Here is a 12,916-nt window from a genome sequence, read left to right on the forward strand (position 1 = left end):
GAGTCCTAAGTCAAATAAAAAAATTAAAGCCGGCGCCTTAGGAATAGAAACAAAAGGTTTTAAAATGATATTCGGTGCAAAGTGACGACACCACAAAATAGATGCTTCCTCTATTTTAAAGTGAGTGCGGTACACTCATCCAACGCAAGTTCACTTTACACTGCTTTACATACAAATGCACAACATTTTTAGGCTACATCTACTGTAAATAAAAAAATGCGGTGTTTGATTTGCAAGTACAAAGAATTTCGTGTGACAAAATAATTTTTTGTACAGTGCTTACGCCACCAGATGGCAACAACGAGTAATTTCCACGTCAAGACAGCCTTATAGGCGTGAAGTGGCTATTATATAGGGAGAGTGTCATAAACATTTATTGGTGACAAAATTGTGACTAAAAGCATAGTGAGGTGACTGCAGAATAATCGCGATGGTTGCAGAACCATCGCCATGTATTCACTACGTCAGTTAAAAGTGCATTTACGCATCAGATTGGATATTACGTGCATATTTTTGGTGCATAAGTACGGTAATTTTAATCGTCCGGATTTCGCTAACGGACAATGATATCGGGAAAAATTTCGAAGTTCCCAAAGAATATAATTTTAAGAGCTTATAGTAAAAAAATTCGATGGTTTGCAACGAATAAAAATTATAGAAGTGGTCATCCCCACTACTGGTTCCTTTCGTACCCAAAAACGATCGTTTTCGGGGTTTCTCAGTAACGCCCATCAGTAAATGGTGCTTCTAAGCCACCTACGGTCCACCTTCAACCACACCTAACCCAAAAGAACTAACTGATTTGCTCTGTTCGCCTGTGCCGGAGGAAATGTGTAGTGTTTACACTTTGATCCAATACTGTAAGATAGCAACATTATGCCCGTTCTACCAATACGTATACATACAGATGAACGCTAGGTCACGGATTGTCCAAAACACGTGACCCCTTATCTCTCTGATCAACAGAACTGAGCTTTAACCCCTGACAAATAACATTTTTGAGCACGGATTTTTCGAACATATTGGTACTGTGTCCTGTCCTCCATGGCTTGATTAACTGAAATCATAAGAAAAGTATAACTATATGCAAAGGATTGCAAGACAAGACTGCTCGATTTGTTAGAACCATTCCAATGAACAAGGCTAGCGTTCCTTTTGAAGACACTGATTTGGCTACAGAAAGCAAAAGCATTAATATGGTTGTACCACCCTGCGTTTCGGCAAGTAAAGTAAAAAAGCAAGACCACGCCCAATTCACGAGGCTGTTTTCTCGGACCGTGAGAATGCTACCACAGAGCACTGTACAATGCTGCATCCTTATGCCGGAGAAAGAGTCCATGCATCAAAGGGTACTAGCCTATTAGGAGACCCTTGAACAATACTTGACATCGGGTGAATGACTGGAAATAACGGTGTCATAGCCACATAGTTGGCTTCATTGTTCACAACAATTGATCCTACAGTTTAATTTCTCTGGCTTTGTCTGTAACAGCTTCACCGGGACTAACCGGCCAGTTGCAACTACAGTTGCAAGTCTCTGTGATCCTTCCATGTCTTTCTTCAGTTCGATCTCGTGGAGATTCCAACACCGACGCTTATTCAATAACAGGGCACGCTCAAGTCTGTTAACGTGGGTCGCTATGAAGATGTCACCACGGTACAGACGACATAGTATCCGACAGCCTCCCGACCATAGTTCACGGTTACCTGCAGAAATCTGGCTGATGCAAATGAATAAATAGATTAAATATCTTCACCGGCTGCAAAGTTTCCTTGCAACGCATTTCCTCATTCCATATTTCGACCTTATAACGCATTTCGAAATGTCTCCTTTATGACATCACTAAACACCCGCATCAAACATAATAAGTAAAGCACTGACGTACACCGAGGACAGTTTGGCGTGATACGTTGTATTAATGTTAGTATAATGACGATGTGCATAATCCGCAACGTTTCATAAAGGTGGAAGTATAATAAAGTTTGATGGCAATCACTGCCTATAATTTATTTAGTAAAACATCACCCACGGATTAGGCTTTAGGCCTGTTCCGACTGGCCGACTGCTGTCTGCCAACGCTAACCATTTGCTCCAAATAAAATTGTCGCCAACCATATAACTGGCTCCTCATCACATGCAATCATGAGTTTATAGATGCGCATAATCCAAAATGATTTATTTTCTTCATTCAGACTCACTATCTTGCAAGCATCCACTTTTAACGCCATAAGCCTTAGCTTCCCATCACATAAATTTCCAAAACATTACAGTGGCTACGTCCACTATTGTAACGGCCAGATTAAGGCATAAGCGATCGCTTGGTGCACCGAACTGAGAGGTGCGCCAGTGGCGCCACAAGATTTTTATACAGGACTTATCACATATACAAGGTGGCACAGATAAAAGTAACCCGTCTAAGTATAAAGGAAATGGGGTGAAACTACAGAAGCGAAGAGCTGAAATTGACTTAATTTATTTACAGTGAAAAAAAAAAAAACATGTATAGAAGATGTTGAAAATGACCCCCTGTAATATTAATATACAGCTGTGCACGTCTGTGCATATTCAGTTACACTCGGCGTAAAGTTTCGAAATCGATGGCAGAAACTTCAATGCCGATGTTGTCTTTCAGTTCCTGTATCGTGCGTGGATTTGTTTCATAGACCTTGCTCTTCAAGTATCCCCACAGGAAAACTTTACAAGATGTTAGATTTGGTGAACGTGGTGCCCATAAATGTTTACTGACAGTTCGTTCCTCAGTAAAGACATCATGGACTCGTTCCAGAGATACCCTAAAAGTGTGGCATGTCGCCCCATCCTGCTGGAAGAAGCAGAGAAGCAGTAATGTCTTTCATAATCATTGTTGAGCACAAAATGAATCAAAAATTTCCATTTATGGAACCGTGTTGAGGGTAGTGTCAATGCGCGTTCCTGTTACAAAGCACCAAACCCCGTTGTTTTTTTTTCTTTTTTAAATCATGAAATAGTGGCTGCCACACTATGTTAGGGTTCTCCATTGCCCAATACGAGGGTAATCCCAAAAGTAAGGTCTCCTATTTTTTATAAGTACATAGACCTGTTTATTTCTACAATGGTTTACATCAGTTTACAGCTTGAACATTTAGCTATTTTTCGACATAATCACAATTTTTGTAGACGCTGTGGCAGTTTTTGTATGCCCATGTCATACCAGCTCACAGCCATGCTGTTCAGAAAGTTATGAACTGACGTGGTAGTTGCTTGGTCTCAGGTGTAAAGTGGTATGCCCAGGTTTCGTCACCCGTGACAATTGAGTTCAGAAAGTTGTCCTGTTCGGCTGCAAGGCTGTGAAGAAATGCGCGGGGAAGCATCAACTCGTTGCCGCATGTGGTCCTCAGCCAGCATGCGTGGCATCTATCTTGCGCACACCTTCCGGTAGTTCAATGTTTCCGTTAAAATTCTGTGAGCGGTGCTTCGGGAAACCTCAGGAACCAACGTGCAGAGGTCATCCAGGGTGATCCGCCGATCTTCAAGCATGCTTTGCTCAAACTTCAACACTGTCTCCACAAATTGACGGTCTCCCACTCCTTTGTTCGTCGTGAATTTCGGTCCGACCAGCTGCAAATTCTCTACACCACTTACGAACATTTTTGACATCCATGCACGACTCACCATACACTTCCGTCAATTGGCGATGGATTTCAATCGGCGCAGTGCAGTATGCGTAAAAAAGCCGAAGAATTGCGAGCAATTCGCACTTGCCGGTAACATCCAGCGGAAGCTCCATTCTCAACGGCTGCCAAGCCAAGACTGAGCAAGGTTGCTACATAGGTTGGGCCAATGTGTTCGGCAGCGATCGGGCGCTTCCGTGTGACGTCACTGTCGAGAAGCGTCAGCAGCGCGAGACGTTCGCATACGGCACTATTGCGCTTAAACTAACATTAATTTACGAAAAGTGAAGGGCATATAATGAACTATGGATTCGATCGAAGCTTACCAGTACAGGGACTGAATGTTAATACCTGCTATGACTGTGAAACTCTTATATTGTCTCTCTGGTAAATAATTAAAGTAAAACTACAGATTTGTGGCTCCCCCTCAATTTATATTCTAATACTCAATATTTTTTGTTAGACAACAATCTGGTATGCTTCAGTCCCTTTATATATATTTTACATTTTTTAATTGTACTGGAAACGCAACAATTACAAGAGCTTTCAGTTTACTAAATACATGTTTTGCATCGCAGTCGGCAATAATGTGTACCATCTTTTTCATGCAGATATTAAGCAGCAACCGTACGTCTAGTTAGTTGAGACATTACTACACATAATGATACAGAAGCCCGGTTTAATGAACTCACATTCAAAAATTTTAAGAAGAATTTAAATACCTTAATCAGTTCTGGAGGGGACTGCAGAAGCTCTCCACCTGTGTGTTGCTTTCTGCTGCTGCTGTTTGGCCCTTTGTGCCTTTGCAGATATGTTGAAGTGCCTTATCCGGATGAAGGTTCTGGTTTTAGCGTACACTGTGATGACCTCTTGAGGAATAGTTGAAAACTTCCCAATTAAATGTCTCGTCAGGTTTCTGATCACATTGCCGTCTTTACACAGACTGCTGCCATGAAAATTTAAAAAAAACACCTCTAACTGCTTAACAGCATCAAACCACTCATCTGAAGGGATGATTAAGCCACCACGAGACAGTTTCTCAGTCCACCAAGAACTTGCATGGCCTTTCGACACTTCGAGTGTCTTACCACTAGGATGACCAAGTGATTTGTCAATGGAGATGCACCTGGAGGCAATATATCCAGCGATGTAGCGGAGACCTTCTAGAGAACACTCTGACTCTTCTATCAAAGGTGGAACAATTAAGTCATGTAGTGTAATGTCCCTCATTTCACCTTCTATCATTGACAACGCTTCCTCAATGCCCGGCACAAGTCCTGTAAACAGGTTGGAAGTCAAATAATTTGTATCAGTTTCTGCTGAGACTGGACAAGAACTGCGTAACTGAATGTCACCAATACTTTTGTTCATAACTAAAATACGCAAACGGCTTTTAAATTCCACTGGTAAGGAATGATCATAGGCTCTGCCAATTGCTCTTATCTGGGAAAATAAGTTTTCAAGGCAGTCTTGGTTGAACCGTGAGGTCAATACATATTTCAAACCGTAGCCATGTTTTAAATCCGAAAAACAACCCAGCAGTGACCGAATCGAGGTGAGTAATCCCTTCTGGAAAGGAAGTAAAGTTTTATGATTTCCCACTCTCATTTTTTCACAGGCGGAGTAGAATATTGAAGAACTTCCTCCTGCGTCTCCTTACACAATCCAAAAGCACTTGAAATTGTTCGTTTGCCGAAAGGTACCCTCGAATTCATAACATCAAAAGTGTCGTTCACCAATTTGAAGAATTCTGCCGTGTCTTTTTCTTCAGGCGTTACAAAAGAAATTGCTTCTGATACAGTGTTGGAAAAGAGTTGGCAAGCAAGATGAACGCGCTGTCGATCTCTTCCACAAACTGTCAGATGATGAGCAGTAAGCTTAGGGCACAGTTCCAGTTCTCCATTATCTTTCGACAATAGCTGCTCGATTATGTGCTTTGTTATCGTTCTTCCGTCACTTAATGAGAAACCATCATCTAAAAGGTGGTTTCTGAGAAGTTTCACCATATGTGGTACATCAGCAAATACCCAAACACGTTTCTTTTCATCATCTGGGTTGGTGAAGCATTTGTTTGTGTAGTCGATGTGGAATTCCTTCCACACTTTCCCATTTTTACCCCCCAAATCAGACACTATACCAACTACGACAAATCCCACTTTCTGCGTCTCTCTGACGATACTGATCAGTAAATCCCGATTCATCGTAGTATCAAAGTTATAATATACGGGTTGCTTACAGGTTCCACACAAACCACATACCATAACAACCTGTACCTGGCTATGTGGTGTCAGTTTCTTGGTCGTAGCATATGCGACTGTCCACATTCATTTCGTCAAAGCTTAACACACACAGCTTCTCTGCTTGACTGAAGTTTGTTGCTTGCTTATTCATTAAGTACAATACATCAGTCAAAATTCTGGGAACACAACGAAAAGAATTGGATATCCATCGTTTTAACGTAGAAAATCCAGGTAATGGTATTCCCATTAAATTTCTTAAATAAATATAAGTTTTTCTGGACAGAGAGCGCAGAAGCAAGGCTTTGTTTATATCTTCCTGGGTCCAATGGGTGCTCTTCTTTGATTTCAGAAGACATTCAATTTGTGCCTTCGTAAACACTTTTTTTAAAACTTGGTGTACTTTAGTTGTCACTTTAGTACTTCGTTGATACTGATGGCTTTGGCATAACTTTCTCTGTCTGCTTAATGCATGAGCCAGTAATTTATTTCTCGTTCTCAGCGTGTTGTTTTCAGCTATCAAACGCTTATTTTTTTCTGCCTGTAGCGATAATTCCTTATGAAGCCTCTTCATTTCATCCTCGATGCGGCCTTTTTCAGTTTCTGTGCTTTGATCCACTTTTTTTTTCTTCGGCGACAGTGAAGCTAGTCTGTTAAGTGCACGTTTACGTGTTTCACGATCTTTCCTTCTGTCATTTCTTTCTTGGACAGAAGACGAAACGGCAGCAGCTGCTGCAGATGTGGCTTTAATGAGGTGCAATGAAGGAACTGCAGTCGGCTTTAAGATCTTCTTTGACGGAAGTTTCATTAATTCAGCTTGGAGATCCCGTAAATAATCGTCTTCTTTAAAATGTACGCTACAGATAGTAGCATTTTTAATGTTAATACTATCACTTCTTCTACAGAGCTGAACCCACCGAGCACAGGATCTTTCGGAAACTTATGATAGGAAATACTACTCCCTTTAGTCTTCTGATTATAGTTTTCACACACAGCCACGGCACAATTCGGCATTGTTAAAGTGTCGCAGAAAGAATAAACTCGATTCAACACGATATCAAACAGCAACAACACGAAACTTACTTGCTTCAACACATAAGAAAGCGCGCGCGAACTGAGCGGAGTTTCTCGACGCTGACGTCATGCGCAGTACGGCGAAAAATCTCTGTTCTGCGCACGCATTGTAGGCCCCCACCCCTGAAGACTGAGCGCCTCAGCGCGGCTTGCGCATGTTCACACACCGCGCGTGAAGCACTCTTCGTAACAGTGTGACCAACTGCCACACAAACAGAGTTCTGCACTTATAAAAAAATAGGAGACCTTACTTTTGGGATTACCCTCTTACTTCGTGTTATGTGAATTCACATGACCAGAAAGATGAAACCATGCTTCATGACACATGATTTAATGGAAATGTTCTAATACACCATGGTTGATGTTACTCAGGAGCCACGTATAGTAATCCACACATTTCTGACTGTCATCCTCCCTTAATTGCTCCACAACCGTCACACGATACGGCTTCAAGTTAAGGCTTTTCAATATCCGCTGGTAACTACTCCTACTTACATGCGCCTGTTGGGCCAATTTACGCGTGGACTTCATTGGGCTCTGAATAATTCTCCGGCGAATGTCTGCAATAACTTCTGGTTTGCGAACTGAAGGAATTTTTTGTCGTTTTACATTTTTCACAGATCATTAGGTGCGCCAGTTTTTATACATACTCTGTATTGCTCTCTTTGCTGGTAGTCCTCTGTCTCGATAGATGACCCCGAAAACTTCGCGAGTTCCTTGATCGATCCTGTTTTCACGACGCTTCCGAAATTTCAATTATTTCTTCTATAGAGAAAGTCATTTTGCTGATCGCAAAGAGAAACGTTTAACTTCAGGGATGACATATACTGAAATGCTGACAGAAGAATGCTGACAATCGATTATTGCATAAAACTGCCTATTTTTGTAGTAGTTTATTTCAGAAGTCGAAATATTGCATTCGCATTCAAAAGGGAGGGCTACTTGTAAATGCGCCACTTGGGTTGCCAGGGTGAGAGGGGAGCCAGGGGTGCACAAGTGCATGTTTTGTGTACGGTGCGTTTGGCAATTAGTAGCGGAAACTAAGACGAATGAAAGTGCGCGAGGGGAAAGGAGGGAGGGGCCAAATAAGTCGCTTGTTGGGAAAAATTTATCGAGCTGGCCCCGAGTGTTGTGTCAGGGAATCGGAACCGTCGTTCTTACAGGCTTAAGAATTTAGTGGTAGGAGTTATAGTACAATCTATGGCACAATATGAACGAGCAGTCAGATCCACGAACGGACACTCGACGCTGCCTATAACGCAGCAAACACTGACAACAGTGCGCCGATGTGAACTGTAATGTCACCGTGGATAATGTGCCACTCATATGAGCAGTTGTAGACCTGGTGAATACCTGGCAAATGGTATTTACCTGTTATGCGTATGATACTCAGCGGAAACTTCTGGGCCATTAGTTCAAACAGATGGCAAGATACATTCAGGTACTTTTGAAAACATCTGAGACCTGCACCTGACTGCTAATGAACACTCAAGTCGTCATTAGAAGAAAATAAAACGAACCTGTTAGAATGGCCTTTTCAAAAGACCCGCCTGAAACAGCATCGACTATCAGTCTTTGTGATGGGCTAGGGTATCGCCTGGGTGGTAGACAAATTCGCTTAACAATCCAGCATTCAATGCTTCAGGAAGAATAGAAAACAAATGTCGCATTCAGTATGTATCTTAGTGGGGAGTCTTCCCCGATGATTAAAGAACGTCACTGTAGTAACAGGAGCTGGGATATGCTGCTAGTTATATGTGCGGCGTTTGGAACAAACAGCAATGTCTGTTTGAGAACATTTAGCCACGGAGTATATTTTATTTGTGTGAAATTTGATTCTATAGTATCTTTATTTTTCTTTCGATAAAGATGAGAACGTGCCTTAAAACTTATGGAAACAGAGTTGCCAAATGCGTTTTTCAGAGCAAACAAGTTCGAATAGTTCTCTCTCTTGAGTAAGAAGTTCGAAGACTAAAGGCAATGGAAGTTCGATGGTACCGTGACATTAACGTGGGTCACTCAACGAGTCAATTCGGCATATCAGGTAGCCTACGCCTCATTTTGTATCATAGCTTCGGAAAAAAAAACAAGAAATACCATCTGACATCAGAATCGTGCCGGGCGGATAGGTAAGTGAAATGCATTTTTCTCCATATTATGTGACGTGCCAACTTGCTCCATCTTCTTGTAACAGCTTTGAGCAACAAAAAGGGAATGCAAATTGCCCTGAACGCACGCGCTGTGCTCGTCTCTGCGTCATGCTTGACTACTTATCTCGCACAGCAATCAAACAAGGCGAAACCGAAAAAGTGAAGGCGATCAGTGAATAAAGAGGGTTCCGAGCAGTTGGGCACGGTGCACTGAGATTGAATCTATAATCGCGGGAGTCGGGGTAGAAGAAGAGTGCAATGTAACGATAAGGTCTTCGGCCGGGAGTCTAGTTAGAATGCTACTATCCCACACTCATCTTCAGGCTGTTGTCTAAGTCCACCGCGTGACGTTATGGTTTTCTGATGCAGACTGCCTGCAACCAGCCGAAACGGCCGCTCATAGCCATTATGACAAGTGACTGGGCGGCTGGGGGCACCGTAGCATGCCGAGAAGGCTGACAGCGATCTATGGATCAGCGGGCGACGCTGACGTTGGGTGCTCAAAGAGGATGTAGCGTATCTAATACTTATCTTCTCATCTTATAGCCCATGCCTCTTTCTTCTGTAGAGCGTGATGGCGGAGGGGTTACAAAAAAACTTGTATTAGGGAGGAGCGAGATTCAAATCCCAACGGCCTCACTGATTTTACTTTTTTTACAATTTCAATGAATCACATCTGACTACAGCCAAAATTGTGTTTTGATAAGGTCATAGCCAATTTCCTAGTACTACCTAGCCGAACTGATCTTTTAACAAGTCTCTCATGATTCCATGACGACAGGATTTTGAATTCTAGCAATTCTTTTTTCTCCACTCCTTGTGTACTGATGTTCTCATATCCCTCAGTTCACAGTGTCATTGGGTTGGTGTTACCAAGAAAACGTGGTTTTCCTGTCATTTAAAGCTAGCAGCTACCTTGTGTAAAAACTATTCCAAGACTTACTGTGAGCGAACCAAGGAACTCTGGAAAATAACTGTAGATGTATTCACGTGCTGACAGTAGAGAAGACACTATATACAGTGACTGTCATCTATCGCCAATGACAATTGTTTCTTTTGCAATCTCTAGTGTAGCACTTTAACAATGGTTCGTAGTAACGAGTAATACCACATCCACCACTGGATTGAAGATTGCCTCCATACTTTTCCATACACATACATGTCATTCCTACATGTTTCCAGCTTCCATTGTATCGTCATCTTGGACCATCTAATATCAAATGTTCAAATGTGTGTGAAATCTTATGGGACTTAACTGCTAAGGTCATCAGTCCTTAAGCTTACACACTACTCAACCTAAATTATCCTAATGACAAACACACACACCCATGCCCAAGGGAGGACTCGAACCTCCCCCGGGATCAGCCGCACAGTCCATGACTGCAGCACCTTAGACCGCTCTGCTAATCCCGTGCGGCCCATCTCCTATCATTTCAGTTAGCTACATCCATCTCAATTTCATTTTAATTATGGCCATAATTATATCTTCAGCTCCAGTTTGTTCCCTCGTCCATATGTTTTCCTCACGTCTTATAATTAACGGCAAGAATCTTCCCATTGATCCCTTAACAAACCCGAGTTTTATAATTTTTTTGCGTTAAAAATTCATGTCTTGCTGTTTTAAGTCAAAACTGGTAATCACACTGATAGTAAACGTACTCTTTCACACACATTGGAATCTTGGTTTTGGAAACTATTTAGTGTGTAGAAAGCACTAAGGTCATATTTCCTCTTCTGTTTATTTCTTTTGCTGTCCCTTGACAGGTTCGTTTTTGTGATGGTAAATTAAATGTTTTTCAGTTTTGTTATTCATCAGCTAAGTTATCTGTCTCTTTCTTATGAAGTAATGTTTGAACTTGCTCAAGGTAGTGGATTTCATGTTAAGAATACATTAGTACCAGAAGTGATCTCTTAGGTTTTATTGGCATGATTTGTTAATGGTGGGCTTCTGGGTGTTCTGCCTAGTTGTGCCAGTCCAGGCAGAGAGTACACAATAACAAAACTTACAGCATATGAAGAAGACAACTGGGTTTGTCACTGAAATATTGTGCATAACATAGAAACAATAACAAAGCAGAACACCCAGAAGCACATCATTACTACGAACAGCTCTGAAAGGACTGGAACATGTATTGGAATTCAAGAAGCTTTTTGGATTGGAAATCATTTCACAAAATGTCAGTTCCAAGCAAGAATGCACTTTGTTCTTACTGGAAATACAACAGCATTGCACACACAGTTTATCTGTGTGAAACAATTACACACCGCAGCATCTTGTAAAGATATAAACAATATCTTGTTAAATATTAATAATTAATTGCTACGATTCCAGAAGCTTTTCAACAAACTTTTGAAATCAATATCAGTGAAATTCAGTCACTGTTTGACAGTATGTTCCACAGTTAATGTGCTTTACAAGATGAAATGACAGTATGACATAATTAGTCTGTTGTGCTTCTATCCAGTTGATCAATATAAATGAGACATGTACACCCATTACAACGTGTTCATGATTATAGATTCTGAATTTTTGAATATTAGATGAAGACTAATGGAACACCTGACCACAGACACTGATGTGTCCAATGCCTGCTCCATCTGAGAAATAAAGTATAAAATTTAAATCAGACTACTTCTCAATAAAAATGCCTTCTTTTAGAAACACAGTTTTTGACAACTTGCCTTTGCTGCATCAATAGAGAACTTTTTCCTGTGTCTACAGATATCTGAATTTGGTAACTCCATATACTGAATAATTTTAATAGTCGACTCATGCCCACAGTGCTTTTTGTTCAATGAAAAACCCACAACAATGTTTTATTTATTTTAGAGTTTTGAAAGAGTACATGACTCAGTGGCTGCCACACTGTACAAACGGTTTCAGGATTAAATTTCCAATCAGTTACAGTAACAGGAATGAAAGATCAATGCAAAAACACCATGGTTCAGATACTAAGTTGCGCTGTATACACACAACAACTATTTGGGTGAACTGTAAGGTGAGGTATTGTGCCTCTTGCAGAACTTTACCCACTAAAGCACTATGTATTCAAAGTTGAACACGGGTTCATGAATCCCTTCTTTTTCCATCAACACACAGTAAATGTAGTCAGATAACTTGGTCTCTCTCTCTCTCTCTCTCTCTCTCTCTCTCTCTCTCTCTCTCTCTCTCTCTCTGTCTCTCCCTCTTTTGGAAGGGGGGAGGGGGACAAGCAAGCAAAAATCTCAGACTGCTCTGCCTGGTTTTTCAGTTTCTTTTTTCTGAGACAACAGTACCTATAGGAAACATCCAAATGGCAGCTCTAGCAGAAAAGTGATCCCTTCCTTATTCAGATAATAAAACCTTGGATCATGTGGATATAAAAGAATATTTTTGTACACTATTTCTCAGATATGCAAACTCATTACACTATTAGAGCAATAGAGAGAAGTGCTTTTCAATTGCTTAACAAAGTGCAGCCTTTGATACTATCCTTTTATGCGATATGGTAACCGGGATGCAATAAATGAAAGGAAATTTGATAACTGAATTGAAAGTGAATTGAAGTGAGAAGCAGAGTGGGCTGATGATTAGGAATCTATGAAAAGGACAAAATTCATTTACAGTTGATGAAAAGTTCAATGGATTTAAGACATATACAATTTGGAAAGAATGCAGATGGGACTGTCTCCTGGTTCAAAATGGTTCAAATGGCTCTAAGCATTATGTGACTCAACATCTGAGGTCATCAGTCCCCTAGACTTAGAACTACTTAAACCTAACTAACCTAAACATCACACACATCCATGCCTGAGGTAGGATTC

At 41.1% G+C, this 12,916-nt stretch overlaps 2 protein-coding genes across 7 annotated transcripts in view; one reads left to right on the plus strand and one right to left on the minus strand.

The window, feature by feature from the left end:
- Positions 1 to 12,916, minus strand: part of LOC124798456 (cytosolic carboxypeptidase 1-like) — a 503,581-nt gene that overhangs the window by 225,361 nt on the left and 265,304 nt on the right. The gene's annotated exons all lie outside the window — the stretch shown is intronic.
- Positions 1 to 12,916, plus strand: part of LOC124798458 — a 53,452-nt gene that overhangs the window by 32,267 nt on the left and 8,269 nt on the right. The window lies entirely within an intron of this gene.

This window comes from Schistocerca piceifrons, chromosome 5 (assembly GCF_021461385.2).
Source record: "Schistocerca piceifrons isolate TAMUIC-IGC-003096 chromosome 5, iqSchPice1.1, whole genome shotgun sequence".
NCBI lineage: Eukaryota > Metazoa > Arthropoda > Insecta > Orthoptera > Acrididae > Schistocerca > Schistocerca piceifrons.